This window comes from Trichechus manatus, unplaced genomic scaffold (genome assembly GCF_000243295.1).
Source record: "Trichechus manatus latirostris isolate Lorelei unplaced genomic scaffold, TriManLat1.0 scaffold00004, whole genome shotgun sequence".
In the NCBI taxonomy this organism is placed as follows: Eukaryota; Metazoa; Chordata; class Mammalia; order Sirenia; family Trichechidae; genus Trichechus; species Trichechus manatus.
The window spans coordinates 23185270-23207174 of NW_004443940.1; positions in this window are offsets into that span (position 1 = coordinate 23185270).

Below are 21905 nucleotides of genomic sequence, written 5' to 3' on the forward strand. Positions count from 1 at the left end.
GCATCCTAGAACAGACTGTGAATGGCATTTCAAAGCAAATCAAATTTTTTTGTCGCAGCTCCATTGAACTTCAGTTTTACTAACGTCAAGGTTTATGGTTATCTTTTTGCTCATGGTAGCCATTTTACATTTGTCACAGAATTTCAAATAAAAGTACATAGTGTAAGACTGCGTAATGTAGTTTTCCAAAACTCTAATGCATCTCTGTATTGTTGGCATCAAGTGTACTGCTGGAATGATTTAAGTTAGGACATACACGGGGACTTCGTAGAGACTGAAGTGCCTAGACTTGAGATTTACAAATGACAGCGATTAATCTTGACTGACATACATAGCCAGTTCAGGTCTGATTGATTGTGGCTGCAGAAATTACTGGCATGAGATAGATCTGGCAACCACGGTCAGCAAACCCTGCCCTCAGCATTTCTGAGTAACTGTCCTTAGTTATCCTACAACAACCCTGGGAGTGTTTATAGCTCTCTTGTTAGTAGATCACTAACATAACCACAAAAGAGTGAGGAACATTGGATTCATGCTTTCAATGCAATGTCACTCGGCTCAGATTCTTGAACACAGTGGTAATATGTTTAGCCTCGGAAAGTGTGTGCACTAACAGCATGCTGGGAAATCGAGAAGCGGTGCAGGGGGACCAGTGGGAAGAACGCTGGCCTTGAGGGGAAGCCCTCGGTTTGAGTCCCCTTCTCGTCACTTACTAGTTGTGTGCACTTAGGTAATTAACCTAATCTCCTTAATCCTCAATCACTTTATCTGTAAAACAGGCACAACAAAACCCACCTATTTCATAAGGTTTCCACCAGAATTTTCTGTTCCTATGTGTTAAATGCTATGAGGGAATAAAAAACCACTCACCAACAATATTTAATATTCTCTATTTAATGCTCTCTTGCTGTATTCAGGGGAGCCCTGGTGGCACGGTGGTTAAGAGCTATGGTTGCTAACTAAAAGGTCAGCAATTCAAATCCACCAACCGTTCCTTGGAAACACTATGGGGCAGTTCTACTCTATCCTATAGGGTCGCTGTGAGTTTTTTACTGTGTTCACGAGAAACCTAAGGAAAGGCCGGGGTAGAAATTTTTCGAAAGCTTCTCACACACTGGCCCCTGATAAAGTACGTATTCCCACTTAAATATCTTTATAGATTTCACTTCCATGATTTACAGACAAAGTATATACAAGGTAGAATTTCTCTCCAGAATTTTATACAAACTGTTACAGTTTGGGAGGGGTGTCGGGAGAATCGACTCACGACTCGTCTTACAGCTGCGTTTCCCCTCCTGGGTTTCCCTGAACTCTGCTGGAGTTTTTCTTATAGATATCAGTTTGGGAAAATGAGAGTTGGGTTGGCCACACTGTACGTGGATTACACTGCTTCTGATGTTTCAAGCATATATGAAACAGAGAACCCCACCCACTCAGGCCGTAAGAGGCTTAGTAGCAGATTAGAAGACCCTACTCATGTGGCCTGATCACTTCTTACCTCCTCCATGAAGCCTCCCCTGACTTCTCTCCACTCATCTAATGCTGAGCTTGGCCAAGGACCCCTTGCCCAAGAACATACCCTGGGAAAGGCCTCTTCCTCAGTCATTTCTGTGGAGCTGGTTTTCCATCATGAGTGTCCCACTGGGCCCAGCAGCCATTCGCTGGGTGTCCAGAGCTAAGTTCTCAGGGTGCACCTCACATCCAGGTGTGGGCAGGCTGGAGGGCCTAAGCATAAGAATGATTTCATTTTGACCCTAGAATCCCAGAATCCCAGGAAGGAAAATACAATTATAACACCTTCTGTCAACGAATGTTGTATCTGTACTTTTCAGAATTTCTATAACCGAAACCACAATTCTGTCTTTGGCATGTAAATCTGACATTTGTTCCTCAAACTACAGGTGAAATAATAGTCAGGGGTCACTGTGTGAAGAATTTGGCTTGTTTCTCTTTGTGCTCCCCTACTCCAGGCCTCTCCATTGCATATCCCAACCACAAAGATGATTCTTGGGAAAAATCCACGTTAGTGCTGCTTGGTTTCCAGTAAGAGGACAGAGAGAAGCTGTCTCAAACAGGCCCCCACAGCAGCGGAGTTAATGGGATCCAAGGAAACTTCAGACTCCCTGGGTGCACCGGCTTACAGTAAGCAAAGTACACACAGGCTTACTTGTGTTTACTTACTAATCTGTGGTGCACAATTTCACCAAAAAAAAAAAAAAAAAAAAAACCTAGATGAATTTGTGCACTACAGATAGTAAGTAAGCACAAGTAAGCTCTAGCATACTTTGCTTATTGGGTAATTGCCCCCTGCCTGAGTGGTACAAACAGTTACGCACTCAACTGCTAACCAAGAAGTTGGCAATTCAAGCCTACCCAGAGGCGCCTTGGAAGAGAAGCCTGGGGATCTACTTTTGAAAATGCAGCGTTTGAAAACCCTGTGGAGCACAGTTCTACTCTGATACATGTGGGGTCACCATGAGTCAGGGTTGACTCAACAGCCACTGGTTTTTTATAGAAACTCCTGGGGTTACCTGAGGGGAACTCTGCTTCCTTCTGAAGAGAAGCAGCTTCCGTGTTTCCACTGAGAGGATGCCCTTCAGCTCCATGGAAGCAGCCTGGGGCCTGAGGCATGGGCCCAGGCTGTGAGGTGGGTAAGATAGGGCATGAAGAGTGGCTGGACTCCAGGGAAGCTGTGGCTTCAGGCCTGATTCCTCCTCTACCGTCTGATGGTGGAGACTCTGAGTGCTCCAGGGAGTTCCTGGGAAGCAAAGCGGAATGAGCAGTGAGGTCGTGCCCAGAGCTGGTGGTTCCTCTGGCAGAGCAGCCAACCTTGTGCTGGAGTTACGTCTCTTCTTTTAATGAAGATTTCCCTGACGTGTTTAACTATTCAAGACGGAAAGGGCTGGGAGTGTTCTCGTTCTTAGAATGTTCTTTCATTACAAGTGGTGTTCAGTTTTAGTCTTCTCTCTGGACTTTCAAAATCTAATCAGGGATCGACTGGATCCTGTAGCTGTGACCATTATACAGTACCTGCCCCAGTGCTGGCTGGGAGAAGGGCTGAGGGAGGTGACTGGGCAGATGGAGAAGCTCTTGTATATCTGTGCACACTCTTATACACTGCTCATAAATGACCCAACAATTCTACTACTAGTACTTTATTGTAAGGAAATAATTAGAGTCACTTACTCTATATGGTTTCTGTGCATGGTAACATTAATTATAATAGAGAAATACATTGGAATGAACTTGATTGTCCAACCCCAGGGGATGGATGAAATACTCACAGTACATCCATGTGGTAGAACACTATGCAAGCATGGTTCTGAAGAATATGCAATGACGAAGGGGGGTGTTCATTAAATTATTAACCAAAAGAGAGACAAAACTATATGTACAACATGATTCTAAATTTTGTGTATATATAGAAACAATGCCAGAGATCACATGATAGAATATTGCAAGACCAACGATTTATTATTCATTGCAAATACCATTTTTCAACAACATAGATGGCAACTTTACAGGTGGACCTCTCCAGATGGAATAAACAGGATTCAAATGAACTACATCTGTGGAAAGAGACGGTGGAGAAGCTCACTATCAACTGTCAGAACAAGGCCAGGGGCTGACTGCAGAAAAGATCATCAATTGCTCATATGCAAGTTCCGGCTAAAGCTGAAGAAAATTAAAACAAGTCCACGAGAGCCAAAGTACCACCTTAAGTATATTCCACCTGACTTTAGAGACCATCTCAAGAATAGATTTGACGCTTTCACACCAGCGACCGAAGACCAGATGAGTTGTGTGATGACATCAAGGACAACATACATGAAGAAAGCAAGAGGTCAGTAAAAAGACAGGAAAGAAAGAAAAGACCAAAAAGGAAGTCAGAAAAGACTCTGAAACTTGCTCTTGAACATAGAGTAGCTAAAGTGAATGGAAGAAATGATGAAGTAAACAAGCTGAACAGAAGATTTCAAAGGGCAGCTCAAGAAGATTATAATCAAATATGCAATACTTGGAGTTAGAAAACCAAAAGAGAGGAACATACACCACATTTCTCCAGCAGGAAAAATTGAAGAGAAAATTCGAGCCTTGAGTTGCAATATGGAAAGATTCTATGGGGTAAATATTGAACGACGCAAGAAGCACCAAAAGAAGATGGAAGGAATACACAAAGTCACTGTACCAAAAAGAATTGTTTGACATTCAACCATTTCAAGAGGTAGCATATGATTGAGAACTGATGGTACTGAAGATAGAAGTCCAAGCTGCACTGAAGGCATTGGTGAAAAACACAGCTCCAGGAATTGACGGAATACTAATTGAGATGTTTTCAACAAACAGACGCAACACTGGACGCACTCACTATGCCAAGAAATTTGAAAGACAGCTACCTAGCCAAACGATTGGAAGAGATTCATATTTGTGTCCATTCCAAAGAAAAGTTATCTATCCGAATGCAGAAATTATCAAACAATATCATTAATATCATGCACAAGTTAAATGTTGCTGAGGATAATTAAAAAATGGTTGCAGTAGTACATGGACAGGGAACTGTCAGAAATTCAAGTCGGATTCAGAAGAGGACGTGGAATGAGGGATATTATTGATGTCAGATGGATCTTGGCTGAAAGCAAAGAATACCAGAAAGATGTTTATCTGTGTTTTATTGACTATGCAGAGGCATTCAACTGTGTGGATCACGACAAATTATGGATAACATTGTGAAAAATGGGAATTCCAGAGCACTTACTTGTGCTCATGAGGAACCTGTACGTAGATCAAAAGTCAGTCATTTGAGCAGAACAAGAGAATACTGTGTGGTTTAAAATCAGGAAAGGTGTGTGTCAGGGTTGTATCCTTTCACCATGCTTATTCAGTCTGTAAGCTGAGCAAAAAATCTGAGAAACTGGACTATATGAAGAAGAATGTGGCATCAGGATTGGAGGAAGACTCATTATCAACCTTGCTTGCTGAAAGCAAAGGGGGCTTGAAGCACTTACTGATGAAGATCAAAGACTACAGTCTTGAGTAGGGATTACATCTCAACATAAAGAAAATAAAAATCCTCACAGCTGGACAAATAAACAACATCATGATAAACAGAAAAAAAAGGTTGAAGTTGTCAAGGATTTCATTTTACTTGGATCCACAGTCAACACCCGTGGAAGCAACAGTCAAGAAATCAAATGATGACATGTCGTGGTGTTGGCAACCAATGTCACAAAACAATATGTGTATTAATTGTTTAATGAGAAACTAATTTGCTCGGTAAACCTTCATCTAAATCACAACTTAAAAAAAAAAAAAAAACACATTTAGTGGTTAAAGTCCAAAAACAAAAAAGAAATCAAACAACGTATTGCATTGGGCAAATCTGCTGAAAAAGACCTCTTTAAAGTATTAAAAAGCAGAAATATCACTTTGAGGACTAAGGTGGGCCTGACCCAAGCCATGGTATTTTCAATCACCTCATATGCACGCAAAAGCTGGACAATGAATAAGGAAGACCAAAGAAGAATTGATGCCTTTGAATTATGGTGCTGGTGAAGAATATTGAATATACCATGGACTGCCAGAAGAACAAACAAATCTATCTTGGAAAAAGTCCAGCCAGAATGCTCCTTAGAAGCAAGGATGGCAAGACTTCGTCTCACGGGCTTTAGACATGTTATCAGGAGGACCCAGTCCCTGGAAAAGGACATCATGCTTGGTAAAATAGCGGGTCAGTAAAAAAGAGGAAGACCTCAAGGAGATGGATTGACACAGTGGTTGCAACAATGGGCTCAAACGTAGCAATGAGTATGAGGATGGTGCGGGATCGGGCAGTGTTTCTTTCTGTACCTAGGGTCGCTATGAGTTGGAAATGATTGGACAGCATGTAACAAAAACAACAATACACAAAAATTTAAAATCATATCGTACTTATAGTCCCATTGGGGCCAACACCTAACAACAACAAATATATATATATGTATTCGTTGTTTTCGTTGGGTGTCATTGAGTCAACTCCAACTAATAATGACCCTAAGTATAACAGAACGAAACATTTCCCTGTTCTGTGCCGTCCTCACAACCATTGCTATGGTGGAGCGCATCGTTGCAGCCACTGTATCAATCCATCTCCTTGAGGGTTTTCCTCCTTTTTGCTGACCCTCTACTTTACCAAGCATGACGTCCTTCTCCAGGGACTGGCCCCTCCTTATAACATGTTCAAAGTAGGTGAGACAACGTCTCACCATCCTCACTTCTAAGGAGCATACTGGCTGGACTTCTTCCACGACCAGTTTGTTCATATATATAAAGTACAAGAAAACATATAAAAATTTTAATAATGTTTCTGGATGGTAGGACTACAAGTGATTATACATTTCTTCTTTTATACATTTTGAAAACTGTCTACAATTAGTATATACTGTTTTGTCATTAGGAAAATATATAGAAAGTGGGGGATTTCAATGAGTGAGCCAATGCAATAAGGTTGCTGTCTGTTTTTCTGCTCGCGTATTTGGAATCCTGAGTTCTCCAAGTCTCAGTGGAATGATAGGCAGTGGAGACAGAAGTGTGGGGCCCACCCTGGTACACCCTGGCCCCTCTCCTACCCTCCCCAAATTCCAGATAATACATGAGGATCTGGTTTTGAGAAATTCTGATATCTAATATTTCGGAGGAGCACAACAGTTGATCCTTAAAGGCACTTACCTTCAAGATTGCCTTCTGAACTCAATCCATCCTGCACTAAAAATTATAAGGTACTGGTCACCTTTTTCTTCAGACGGTTTTCTAGGGACATGTCAAATTAGCCAGTAGAAACAGACTTAGAACCTTGGGGGTCACCAACTGCAGTGTTCTTTTACAAATGGAGAAGCTGTTGCCCAGAGAAACTTGGTAACTACCGAAGATGCCCAGGCTGAGCCAGGACTAGAGCCCACCCTCCTGACTCCTAGTCTAGTTGACAGTATATCATACTGAGTCCCTCCTATGAGCTGCCTTGGAAACCCTGGTGGCATAGTGGTTAAGAGCTATGGCAGCTAACCAAAAGGTTGGCAGTTCGAATCCACCAGGTGCTCCTGGGAAACTGTATGGGGCAGTTCTACTCTGTCCAATAAGGTCACTATGAGTCAGAATCTACTCGACAGCAACAGGTTTGGCTTGGTTTGGGTTCATGAGCTGCCTTATAGATTGCAGTGAGCCCATCTGCAATCAGTCATGGGGATGGTGCAGAACTGGGCGTTTTGTTCTGTTTTGCATGGGATCAGCTAACAACAACGAGCTGCCTTAAATCCTACTTGTTAATTTGGGAACTGGGGAGGGAATACTGTAGTGAATATGGTGGGCTGGCATTCAACATCCATTTCTCCCTCCTTGTATTGCCTGTTGCCATCCATTATTGCATCATGAAATGAATTTGGTGGATCAAGACTAACACTTTTGTAACGGAATAGGAGAGCGTTGCGTAGCATAGGATAGAAATAGCATAGAATCGCAAAGGTAAGTGTCGTTTTGGGAATCTTTCATTTCAGCAGGTGTGTATAGGCTTATGTGTGTGTATGTGTATTTTCAAAGGTAGCTCAAGTTTCTGTGGTGCTAGACCTGTGGAAAGGTCAATGTTTCAGAAGACACGTCTTCCTGATTCCCATACAATGGTTTGTGCCAAGCTGCTGAGTAACATCCAAAGATTTGGCTCTTGTCAGGTGGACATACCCTGGGGACAAGCCTCTTCCTCGCTCATTTCTGTAGAGCTGATTTCTCATCATGAATGTCCCGCTGGGGCCAGCAGCCATTCGCTGGGCACCCAGAGCTAAGTTCCCAGGGTGCACCCTACATCCAGGTGTTGGAAGTCTGAGGGCCCTCGTATCCCCGCCCCCGCACCCCCTGCCAGCCCAGTTACTGCTGTGGGAGCCAGGGTTCCTTGAAAATCTGAAATCTGATTCATTTTGGCACAGATGGCTGAGATTTCATAAAATAAAGCATTGAGAAAGGGCACTATTTTGTTCATGAAGAATCCAGGAGGACCCCAAATTGGACCAGAGTATGGGAACTCTAGTGGCACAGAGGGTAAGAGCTCGGCTGCTAACCAAAAGGTCGGCAGTTTGAATCCACCAGCTGCCCCTTGGAAACCTTATGGGACAGTTCCACTCTGTCCTACAGGGATGCTATCAGTTGGAGTCGACTGAAAGGCAACAGGTATGGAGAACTCCATGTTATGATTTCCTCTTGCCTGGGAATATGACCCTTTAGCCATTGTTGGCTCACTTCACCCCACCAACCTTCATGGGATTCTTTCTCCACGTTAGCTAAACAACAGTTTGGTTCTCCACATTTAAAATCACTTTAAGGCATCTGGCCCACTGCGTCCTCTGTGTCACAAACACGAAGAAACTCTGGTTTCCTTTCCATATGTCTTCGTCTCTGGGAAAGCGAATTGCCAACTCCAGGTCATCTTTTCTTCTGCTTACCCAGGCTGCATAATCTCCAGAGCCGTGGGGTTACCATGGGATTGGGTCTCTGCCGCAGCTTAGCCTCATGATAGCCTTGTTAGCCTCACTGAAACCTTTATTCCCCCTACTTCTCCACCCCCACCCTACAAACATACCGCATTAGGCATTTTTCCAAAATGTTCTCAGAGTCAGGAATTTATGGGAAGCCACAGAGAATTAGGTGTTGACACAAACCTTTCTCTGGCTCTAGCCCCTTTATATAAGCATGACCTTGAGAGCACATTGTCCCATGTTCTGCGGGGGCTCAACAGTTCCATCTGTCTTAGCCATCAACCACAGAGGCTGTGAGATGTGGACTTGCCAGCCAAAGGCAGATGGTATTCTGTCATGTGGCTCTAGCTCCCTGATTATCTCATGAACTGTATCATCATCCTGCTCAAAAGCTGGTGCCTTATCCCAGCCAGTCCTGAGCCTAGAGAGCTTTCTGACTGGCTTAAGATCACAGCACCCCAAACAATCAGAAGCCTCCCCCTCGGGCTTTTAAATCTCACAGGCCACCAGATATCTCGGCTGATTCCAACAGAAGCCAATCTGCAAAGGCCTATTAGCTAGACTTTGGCCTCTTAACTAGAGCGGTGGGTAGTGGGAGAAACAGAATGCCCCGACTCCGGGTTTTGCCATTTCTAAGGGACATGGCCTGGCACAATAGGGTGGCTGTGACGTTCCCTCTAGCTGCCCATTCTGCCTTCTCTGCTCACCCTGAACGCTCCTGAGAAATCTTCCTGAGCACCTTGCTCTGCCCTGTGCCCTCCGCTGCCCCTCCCCTTACACACCTCCAACTCACCCCTCAGCCTCGCCCTGAGTACATCGGCTTGTTTTTATTTTGTTTATTTGGGTTTTTTTTACCTGCTGAAGGAAGGAATATTTCATAGTTATTAATGAAAGTGATAGCAATCCCTTGTGTATTTACCTTAGATTATGTGGTCGTTATAAGATGAAGTACCTCAAGCAGTCAGTCTGTGGTTGATTTGAAAACAGACGAGTCTCAACAATGAGCTTAAGGAAAGGTGTCAGGTATAAATCTTGTCTTCAAACAGCCAGGGTACATTCCAGACTTCAGAGACACTTCTTTGTAAAAAGTCTTTTTTTTTTTTTTATCTTGCCTTTCTTTTCCTTGGGCCTGGAGGAGGATGAAAGTGTAGGGCTGTGTGCGTTCATTTAGTCTGATAATGAGGGTGAGGCTCATGGGCATGGTAATTTGGCAGCTTCAGCCCTTCCTGTAACAGTTTTAATTTTTCCTTTTTTTTTTTTTTTTTTTAATCCAAAGGCTGCTTAAAGACAAACATTTTTTTGTTAAACTGCTGGTAGTTCATTTTCTGCAGGAACCGTGCAATTAATCTTGTTTATATTAAAGAGACAGGTTATCTTTGTCAGCTTTCCTGAGCTATAATTAATGAAGATCAAAAACGTTACAAAGACATAATATTTAGCGCCATGCCGATGAGGCTGGGCAGCAGCTGCATCAATTACAGAAGTAAAAGGGAAAACAAATATCCTTTCCTTTGGAATAACTCGGATACATTAAAAAGCAAGGCTCCCCCCAGCAGCCTCCCCTTGCAGGCCTGGTGAAAGATGGGGTTTGGACATCAAATGGTCTGTAACGCCCCACCAATTACGTTCTAAATGCAGCTGGAGGCACCAAATGTCTCTTCACACTTAGGCAGCCAAGGTTTGTCCAGGTGTGTGGCTATGGATCAGAGAGGCAAGTCTGAAGATCTATTACTGAGAAGGAGGGTCTTGAAGAAATCACTGATGGCATGAAGAACTGGATAGAACCATCTAGCCCACTGGGGGGAGCTAAACAAACCCTTGGTTTGCTGAAAGGACTATCAGTTAGGAAAATCAAAACAGAGTTGATCAGATGTACTCAAATGGGCAACATCATCTGCCCCTCCTGTGACTTCTTAACCTCAGTGACTAAGACCTTTGGCTCCCAAGTGAGAGTTTAAAAGGGATCACCTTGGTGGCCAAGTGGTTAAGAGCTTGGCTGCTAACAAAAAGGTTGGCGGTTTGAATCTACCAGCTGCTTCTTGGAAACCCTATGGGGCAGCTCTGCTGTGTCCTATAAGGTTGAATTGACTCAACAGCAACAGGTTTGGTTCTTGGTTTTGTACCTATACACAAAAGAAAAATGGTTTTCATCTGTTTCGTGAGGCCAACTGCAAACAGTCCCTTGGAGACCACCAGAAAATTTAACGGAGATACACAGTGTAAGAACGGAATCTGACGTTAGATGCATCTAGGCCAGTCACCTCATTTATACTTAAAGAAATTGAGGCCTGGGGAAACTAGTAATTTGTCCAAAGTCACACAGTCAGATACCGCCTTCTCTGATGGGCTTCACAAGCCTGAGATCCCAATCTCAAGAGTCCAGAGCAAGGAGGAAAATGCAAAACAAATCACTAACCAAGACTTTTCAGGAACCTCTGGTGATGCACGAAGGTAGCTGAGCAGATGGAAGGAGCTGCCCATAATCAAGTGTCTACAAGGGCAATTGTAATAATTGGTCAACCAACCAAACAAGCAGAAAAGCACCTGAGGGACACCTTTCACTGTGCTAGGTTTAAATATGAGGTACAGTTTCTTTGCCACCCAGAATGGGCTGATAGATATCAAAACCTTCAAATCTGACAGCTGGCATACAGGTAGGCTGAGGACTTAGAGGGATTTGAGTATCATCAGGAAAGCCCAATATTCAATACCAAACTCTGTTCTAACCTGCAACCAAACCAAAAGTCTGTTCTGGGTTTTATAGGTATCGCTACAGGTATCACTCTCACAAATCTAAAATCTTAACAGTCATGTTCCCTTTAACTTCATAATTCCACTTTTAGGAATTTATAATAAGGATATCATCAGATAGGCACAAAGCTGTGCATTACAATAGTATTTATAATAGTAAAAAATGGAAACCAACCTGAAGGTCAAATATTAGGGGATTGATTGATTTGATTATGGTCCGTCATACAATGGAATACTTTGAACTCATTAAAAGGGACGTAATTTAAGAATATTTAAGGCTATGAGGAATAAAAAAGACGAACTACAAGTAGCATGAACACTGCTATCTTAATTTCATTTCTTAAAAAATATATATATATGCCTGTACAAATAAAAGACTGGAAGAAAATGCCTCAGAATGGATGACTGACTGATAATTTTTGTTTCCTCGTTATATTTTTCTTTTCTTTTCCAACTTTTCTATAATTGGAAAAAAAGTCTTCCAAAATTAGGAAATAATTATATTCACTTGCTTTTGTTAGCACTTACTATGTGCCAGGCATTGTTCAAAGCACTTTACATATATCATCTTATTTAATCCTCACACTGAGGTAGATGCTATTAATATCATAATTTTACTTGTGAGACAACCCAGACAAAGGTAATGAAACAACTTGCCCAAAGTCACATAGCTAGTAAGTGATCAAGCTAGAGTTTGAACGCTGGAAATCTGACTTCGGGATGCTGTGCGTATAATCACTACCCTATAATGCTAGTTTTTAAATTAATTGTGAGTGCCTCTCTGGAGGAGATGTGTCAGTTTTTCACAACCTAGTATGAATTTCTATATAAAGTTATTATCTTCTCATTGACAATTGACTAGATAAAGGTCATGGATGCAATGGGGTGGAGGAAAACATAAAGAGAGAATTCAAGGGCCTGGTAAATTACCATATGAGGCCTAGGTCTGGGTGGGCTGGGGCACAGAGGACTAGCCGGGGTGGGCACAGAGTAAGAGGAAAAAGAGCAAAGCATAAGTCACATTTTTTCCAAGGGAACAGGTGGGGGGTCTTTTTCCAAGTATAGTTTCTGGGCTGGTGGCTGCATGAATGGGGTAGAGGCCACACCTACCCAAAGTTAGCAGGGTCCCCAAATGTGAGAGAGAAAAGGTGGTTTGGTTTCAGAATGTCTGTAAACTTCCTTTAAGTAATGAACCATTCAAACGGTAAGCACGTTAAGAGGGGGTAAATTACAGCCACATATCATGGTCTTGATGTATAACCATCTGCCTGGCACAACGCCAGCCTCGTGCTTGTCTGTGGGACAGCATCCCTTGTTCTAAAGAGAAAAGGGTCAAGGGCACAGAATTCTTGGCATAGAAATGCCTTCTGTGCTATCTGGACTGCCATAACCAAAGGATTTTATAAGGCGGCGGTGAAGGAGTAAGGAGCCCTGGTGGCGCAGTGGTTAAAGCTCTTGGCTGCTAACCAAAGAGTCAAGCGTTCAGTCTCACCAGCCATTCCACAGGAGAAAAATAAAGAGTCCACAGCTTCAATAAAAATGACAAGCTTGGAAACGCTATGGGGCAATTCTACTCTGTTCTATAGGGTTGCTATGAGTCAGAATCAGCTTGATGACAGTGGGTTTGGTTTGGGTTTGGTGAAGGAGTGGGTTGATAACAAGTGTTAACTTTCTTGTGGAGTTATGTGAGAAATAATAGAGAAATCAGGAAGGGGAGATAGTCTAGTACAAAGAGAGGGATCCTTTAATTCTCTTTGTCTGATCCCAGAAGCCTTATTACACTTCTCAGAAGAAAGCTGAGGAGTTTTAGAGTCTTGACAATCTTTTATGCCTTATTCATAGTCTGTAGAAAAGTATCCATATTCTCAAAAAGGATCCATATTCTCAGTCCCTGGTTCAACTTTCATTGACACGTGGGCGTACAAATGGTGGTAAGAAAGCAGAGAAAAGGCTCAAAACCTCAGAACCAGTCTTTTCTCTAACTTGACACCCTCCCAACAGTTTTCTAGATGCTTCCTTTTTGTTTCCACTGTCACCGCCCTACCTTAGGCCCTTATTTTCACACACCTGTCTCCAGTGTCTCATCACTCCAAGCCATCCTGCACCACACCACCACATTAATCTTCCTAAAAAATCATCTCATCATGTCCCGGCCCACCAAAAACAACCATAGAATGGACAAAATATATGCGATCAACTGCAACTGTTTTCAGGCATTGGACAAGATATTGGCAGCACACAACCGTGATCCTGAAGAGAAGGGAAACACACCCATTCATCCCAGCTTTCTACTGGGAGGTATTTCCAGATCCCGGAGAGGCAGGCTGACAAGGTGGGGAGGCAGAGGTTGGAATTTGGGGCTGCTAAATATCTAGAATTTGTGGGGCAGGCTCTCAGAGACAAGAGAGCTATACAGAAGGGAGCTCTAGAAATCTGCATGAGGGTTCCCCATAGGTCCTGGGCTGAGACTGTGCACGACATAGCAAAGAGCAGCTGTTGTGCGACTAAGAACTGAACAGAACTCAGGTCTCACAGGGTCAGGAGATGTTGGAGGACTGACATACGCAGGGTAGAGAAAGTTCACTGAGGACTTTATGCATTCAGCTGAGACCCAGAAAGGCCATCTCTGAGGAATAAGGATCATGCCTTACAACTAAGAACAAAAACCTTAATAAATCAGCCCTAATAAAGAGTAAAGCCAAACCTGACAGCTGCAAGAGGATCTGCCAGTAATTTAACTGCCTGCCAAAATAAAATTCGACACTGTTTACATTCCCTGGAACATATCATACTGTAACACGGTATACTGTCTAGCATGCAGTAAAACATTACTAGAAATGTACAGAAGTAGGAAAATGTGACCCATAATCCAGAAAATAGTAGCCATGCCTTTCTTCCAAGATACCTGTAGATGGACTCAAACCTTAAACCCTTTAGTTAGCAGCCGAGTGCATTAACCATTTGCACCACCCAGGTACCCCACAGCTACTAGGGTAACTGAACTAGTATAATCAGGAGAATGGGAAGGAAGGATCTCCCCTACTATAAGAACCCTCTAAGAAAGAGCTTCAAGCTACACAAAATCATTTCAGGATGCTGAGAAACCCCAGGGTAGATAGTTACTAGCCTAGCTGGCAAGCATAAGCAATGTGGGTGTAGTAAATCCTATGGCATGTCCTCCAGATCCTCCCCTTCAAGACAGAAGGATTCATTGTCCCAAATGCCGGGAGTATGGATGGCAGATAGATCACAGTTGAGTCTCCCCACCTGGCAACTGCTCTTAGATGACGAGGTTGGCCTCACCCAAGATCACAGCCCCTTCCTGGAAGCAGCTCAACACCCAGTGCCTGGTTGATGAGGGGTATAAAGGCCCGGTCCCCTTGCTCCAATGCAGGACAACTCTGTAGATCCATCCAGCTTCTTTGAGACCTTTGTTGGGACTACATCACAGCCCAACTTCTCTCTCTCCCCAATCCTGCTTCATTCACTCCCCAACAAGTGTTAGTCCCAACAGCACTCTCTGGTAAGCTTCCTGCGCTTAAATCTCCATCTCAGAACCTGTCTTCCGGGAAACTTGACCAGGGAAACCTGGGGAGTTGAGAAGTAACTACAACAGAGCAAAGGTGATGGCAAATGGTAGGTAGTATGTCAAGTCAGAACCACAAACTCTTACAGACCTTGTGACATACAGTATGAAAGTCACACAATATCCATACCTTTCAGTCATATTATGTCGGAACGTGAAAGAATAAACAGAATCATTCGCCCTTCCATGATGAATCTGTCCCTGGCTGAACTCGCCTGTTCTTTCTTTCTTTTTTAAATTGTGGCAAAAATAAAACTTTGCCAATTCAACAGTTTTTACATGTCAAGTTCAGTGACATTGATTACGTTCATCATGTTGTTCCATCCTCGACACTGTTTCAGGATTGTTCCACCGCCATTAACAGAAGCTCAGGGACGCTCCCTTCCTCTCACCCTCCAGCCCACAAAAAAAAAAAAACAAAAAAAAACCATTGACCTTGAGTGGATTCTGACTCATAGCAATCCTACGCAACAGAGTGGAACTTCCCCATGGGGTGTCCAAGGAGTGGCTAGCAGTTGAGCTCTTCACCACCGCACCACCAGGGCTCCATGACAACCACTAATAAGCTTTGGGCTTTATACATTTGCCTGTTTCACGGAAGTGGCATCATACAATGTTTGTCCTTTTTTTGACTGATTTATTTCACTCATCTTAAGGTGTCAAGGTTCATGCATTGTGTGGCATGTATCAGGATTTTATTTCTCTTTATGGCTGAATAATATCCCGCGGTATGTACATACCACATTTTGTTTATCCATTCATCTGTTGATGAGCATTTAGGTTGTTTCCACCTTTTGGCTATTATGAGTAGCGCTGCAATGAACATTGGTGTTCAGGTTTCTGTTTGGGTTCTTGCTTCCAATTCTTTGGGAGTATATACCTAGGATTAGGATTGCTGGGTCATATGGTAGATCTACATTTTGAGGAACCACCAAACTGTTTTCCGCAGCGGCTGCGTCGTTTTCCGTGCCTACCAGCAATGGATGAGGAAGCTCTCCTGTTGTTAATGGCTTCAGCCTTATAAAAAGAAATACACACCTTAGAGGTCTATTCTGCCCTGTAGGGCTGGAATTTTTCTGCATGTGTTACATTTATCTCCCCAGCTAGCAAGCTCCTTTCTGCAGTGTACCCTTGCCCAGGGTGAATTCATTGAATATGCACCATTTGATTAATTGATTTGTCCAGTTTGCTGCACCCAATCTCCATCATTCCAGAGAGACAAGTTCTGCCTACTCCCAGACACACTGGTTTCTTCAAAAACCTCAGGAAATGAGGGCATTGGACTAGATGAGCTCATACAGTCTTTGATTCAGAGGGGCCATACTATTCTGAGATCATTTCTCTGTCACATCTGCTTTTAAGGCACCATGAGGACCTAGCCTATAATAAATCATAGGCTGTATACTTTATCATTTCGTCTGAGTCAGTCTTCGGAGTTTAGGGGAAAAAATGAGAACATTCGTTTTCCATATGAAATATACGGTGAGGGTGAGGGTGGGGGCAGGATGTGACCCAAATGGGTTCTCTGGTTTTTATAATTATTTCCTGCAGCCCCAAACCAGCCCTCTAAACTCAAATGGTTCTTTCTTTATGGTCAAGAGTGGGAAGGTCATCACAATTGTTAGAAGAAAAAAAAAAATGTTTTCATGATGAAGTTAATCACAACTCTTGCACTGGTTTTGAGGCCGGTGTCTGAGGAGAGATGGCAGCAGGAAGAGGACATTAGCATAGAGTGATTGGTTACGCAGGTAATGGCGTTGTGCATTGAGGGACCACAGGCCCGGGCCCAAAACACCTATTTGTAAGAAAGAGATTGCCAGGCACACTGCAGCCACCTTCTCCTTATTGACTGCAAAGCAACATCACCCGGTATTCTGTGTGTGGTTTGTGTGCACACACGTGTGAATATAAATGCCATCGCATTGTTCTCTAGAATAACTATTTTATTACTTTTATTTTTTAAAAAAATAGCCTGTACTCATAGTGAAAAAAAAAATCAAGCAATCTAGAAAAGTATGAAGAAAGAAAAAAAAATCCTAATTCTTCCACCCAGAAACAACCATTATTAACATTTTTACATTAAGTAGACATCCCAGGAATATCAGTGTGTGTCAGGTGCGTGTTTGAAGTCCTCTGAGTATCCCCAATAAAGAGTTCTTACGCTGGTTAAAATAAAGGAATCCGTAGTATATGAAAGAAATGTAGTGACGAGCTCTACTTAAAAAATAATGTCTTTGGAGAGTCATTCACTCCAAAACAATTTTACTTTTTAGTATATAAAATATATCTTTGGCCAAAGAGCCAGCTTTTTAAAAAGCAGTTGGTACTAGGGGGCCCCCCAGGAGGCATCTTTATATTCTGGTCAGCCCAGCAGATTATTAACGAGCCCCCACCCCGCAGGCATGCGAATAGGTGTGTGTCCTCTCGGGCACCATCACACAGAGCGGGCCTGCAGGGGCTGAAATTGGTTTGGAGCTTATCTGAAAAGTCTAAAGTGATAGGAGAAAGATGGAGGGGATCTCAAGGCAGCCTCAGAATTTGAAGACCAAGAATACAAGCAATGCCCAGCTTCACTTTGTACCACGATTGCTCCTCACAACTAGAATATACTCTGAGGACTTCACCAGGGCTGTGGGGACTTCCAGGAGGAGGGGCCTGGTGTGTCCTCAAAGACCTGAATCATTTGACCTTCCTCCCAAATGGCTGATTCCTGTGGGCCTGAAGGATTCATTCTTCCAGTTAACAATACAGAGTAATGGAGTAAGAAAACGCAATGTAGCCTGAAAATCATAATTTTGGGGGAATTGACTTTTACTTAGAGAGAAGGTCAGATAGAAGAATAAGATAGGATAGACCTCTTCATTGTCAAGGTGTTGTTGTTAATTGCCATCAGGTAAGCCCCTGACTCCTGATGGTCCCATGCACAACAGAATGAAACACTGTCTTGTCTTACACCAGCCCCAGGATCTGTTGTGGATCAGACCGTTGTGATCCATAGGGTTTTCACTGGCTGATTTTCAGAAGTAGATTGCCAGGCCTTTCTTCCTAGTCTTAGTCTAGAAGCTCCACTAAAACCTGTTCAGCATCACAGTAACACAAAAGCCTCCACTAACAGATGGGTGGTGGCTGCGCATGAGGTGCGTTGTCTGGGAGTCAAACTTGAGTCTCCCTCATGAAAGGCAAGAATTCCACCACAGACCCACCACTGCCCCCTCATTATCGAGAGCGTTCTCAAACCTGTAGCCCTCCAAGCCTTACTGTCACCTGCCCTCTGGCTCCTTTCCTCTAATCTACTTCAGCTCCTGCTGCAGGCCCTGCTCCTCAATTCCCCTCCAACTTCTCTTCTGTCTACGTTTGGCCTCTGGGCATTTGGCCTCTACTCTGCTTTCAGGAAATCTTGGCGGTGTAGTGGTTAAGTGCTATGGCTGCTAACCAAAAGGTCGGCAGTTGGAATCCACCAGGCACTCCTTGGAAACCCTATGGAGCAGTTCTACTCTGTCCTGTAGGGTCGCTATGTGTCGGAATCGACTCGACGGCAATGGGTTTTCTCTGTTTTCAGCTTCTCTTCCCCCAGTCTACTGTACGTGGGTGAGAAACATGATGGTTTTCTCAGTGTAACCAACAGGAAACGTGGTCTTCTCCCCAGCTGGGAACTGTTTTTGCCTCTTCAATCTCCCTGATATTCCCCACACCCTCCACCTGGAGCCAGAAAATACAAGGACTTACAGGGAGCTGAGAGATCATCCTTGTTCATTTCACACATGGGGAAACTGAGGCTCTGAGAGCTGAGGTGACTTGTTAGCAGCAGAGGTGGGGCTTGAACCCGATTAAGTCCAGGATCTATCTGATAATAGGTAATAATTAGTTTTATTTATGTCAAATTGATGCTCTGCACTCCTTCCAGAAAATCTTCCTTGCTAGGTGTATCCACATGACCGCACTCTGCAAACTTTTATCCTCACTTCTCACCCCTCTCCTCTTCAAAACTCTGCTCATGTCAGACCTGCCTCATGAAGGTAGACAGGCAAAACCTTAGACTGCGGTCTCTACTTCTGTCCTCCTCTTCTCCTTGCTCTACGTATACCTTTCCAAGAATGCATAGCATTAAATGCACCTGTCTGTACAGCTGTAGTTACACATACCATGTTTCCACTCTTTTAATTAAATCTGTGTGGGCTTGGCCAGTGGTCCCTCAGAGGTGCCATTGGTGACCAAGCAGAAAAGCAACTAACCCAGCAAACCTTCATAAATATACAAATTCCCAGGCCCGCACACCAGGCCCACTGAGTCAGAATCTCCAGTCTAATTTACAGAGCTCCCCAGGTCATTCTGACACAGCCAGGTGGGAGCACCTGGAGCCGTTGACCCTTACTGCTTCATCTCAGTGTGATCTTCTCCGATCCCAGAGACCACACTCAACTCATTTTATATTTCCTTAGGTTTCTCTGGCCTTAAAAAATGTCACTTCCTATTTGCTGAGGCTTTTAAAAATTTCCAGAGAAACAGTCCATTTTCACAGAGGAGCATCCAACTAAAACGAGGATCAAAGCCTTGAGGAGGAATTGGAGGTTTATGAGCCCTGAGAGAAAATAAGGATTGAGGGTCTCAAGTTTCAATTAGATTAAGGAGACAGTAGAAGTTAGAAGCACTGGACCACTCTTCCTTAAAGAGTGGGTCGTCTGGGTAAATTGTTGCTGCTTTCGCCATAAATTTAAACCTATATTTGAATTTGGACAGATCCTTTGAAGTTTATTTATGTTACATTGCCTTAAAAACCAGGCTGACTCAAGGAGCTACTCGTCCCATGATACATACTGGGAAATCTACTGCCAGTCCCCTCTCCCAGCGGTTAAAAATTTTGGCCTTCTTCCATTTTGAATCTTAAAGGCTGTTTATTGCCAACAGCATAAACCTCCAATTTAAATTACACAACTATGTAGTTAAGGAACACTATTTAAAATATGTTTTTTACACCTGTCAAATGCCCAAGTTGAAAAACTTCCAGTTCCAATCTGATTTCTGAAAGAAAGGTTTCATAGAGGAGGAAACTTTTGGTCCTGTAACGGACATGCTATGTGGGCTGAAAAACAGAAGGTATGTTTTTCTGGTTGAGGATGAAGCGTCCCCAAGAAGTCCCCACACCAGCGGGAAAAAAATATTCCTGTAAAGAGTGTAGCACTAAACCACCACAATCCATACCCAGTGCTGCTGAGTCGATTCCGACTCATAGCGACCCCGTCGGACAGAGTGGGACTGCCCTGTAGGGTTTCCAAGGCTGCAAACCTTTACCGAAGCAGATTGCTACATCTTTCTCCTTCGGAGTGGCTGGTAGGTTTGAACCACCGACCTTACGGTTAGGGGCTGAGTGCTTAACCACTGTGCCATCAGGGCTCCTTGAATGTGGCACTGGAAGACATTAATACAAGAAATTAACCAATTCCCAGCTAAAATGGAATTATTCCCATTCAATCAGGAGTTAACATCAAAATCACATAGAGATCCCACAATGGAATATTACTCAGCCATAAAAAGAAATGAAGCACAGACACATACTATAATACAGATGAACCTTGAAATCATTATGCTAAGTGTAAGAAGCCAGTCACAAAAAGAATCATACATAGTGCGTGATTCCATTTACATGAAATGTCTAACGTGGGCAAATCTATAGAGACAGGAAGCAGATAAGTGGTGGCCAGGGGCTGCAGGGCTGGGAGGCCAGGGGATGATAGCTAAAGGGTTGAGGTTTCTTTGGGGGCGATGAAAATGCCCTAGTTAGCGGTGATGGCTGCACAGCCTTGTGACTGTACTAAACGTCACTAATGGTAAATTTTACGCTATGCGTATTTCACCCCAATGAAAAAGAAATCACATAGAGAAGCCAAGTCCTCTGCTCAGGATCTGACACAGTTCGTCAGCTTTTATTGAGTAGTTCTCACTGCATACCCTACACTGAGCTGGGCACCCGAAAAAAAAAAACCCAAACCTGTCACCATCAAGTTGATTCCAACTCATAGCGACCCTATCGGACAGAGTAGAACTGCCCCACAGGGTTTCCAAGGAGCAGCTGGTGGGTTCAAACTGCAGACCTGTTTGGTTAGTGGGCTGAGCTCTTACCCACTGCACCAGCAGGGTTCTACAAGGGGCACATAAAGCATGGTCCTTACCCTCAGGCCATGACAGTGGTTGACAGCCAAGATACTGGACATAATAAAGATTGTTCCTTGATATCTTCAGTACATACATGCCCATGTCTTCCATCCTATTCAGCTGTGGGTGCAAGTCAACACAGATTTGAGGAATATAATGACCATATATTAATAAAGCTAAATTAGTCTGTGTTCCTATGGAATCCATGGCATTCTGAAATAGTATATCTCAATTTTTTTTAAAAAAAAAGAAAGCTGTGTTTTTATTTTTCAGATCATTTCCAATCCTTTATCCTGGCATTGTTGGTGGTTGATATTTAAGATAACTGGAGATCCAAATAAGCCACATCATGTTCATTCTGTCCAGACCTCTAATTAGCTTCCTTTAAGGCCCAGAGACATTTTCCTCTTTTAAGAATTTAATATTTCTTTCCAATTAACAGGTTTCAAGGCTTCAAATGTATATATTTTTTGTTTTAGCAACAGCATACTCCAGTTCCAAATACTTTGGCATCCCTTTATAGTTCTTGGCATGGGAATAAATGGCATTCAAACTGCTGGAGTAGTGAAATTCATAATGAAACACCTTTTATTAGGTGTACGTGGATTCCCTGACATAGCATTCTGTAGTGGTTCCTTCTAAGAGGGCAGAAGGACTTTGAGGAGTGCCATAGGAAGAAGAACTCAGCCATACACACTGTGCTTGGTTTGCCCTATCACCGCACAGCTATTTGTCCCCGAGCAAGACCAGCATCTCCCAAGCACCCAGAGTGTGAGGACTGCCTCGTGATCAGGCATCGTTGTATAGTAAAGCTCTAAATTGTACTAATGCAAAACAGAAAGCATGCTACCAAAAAAAAAATATATTTTTTCTTTTTTTAATCACGAAGCTGGTATAATATGGTGATCATGAAAACTCTTGCC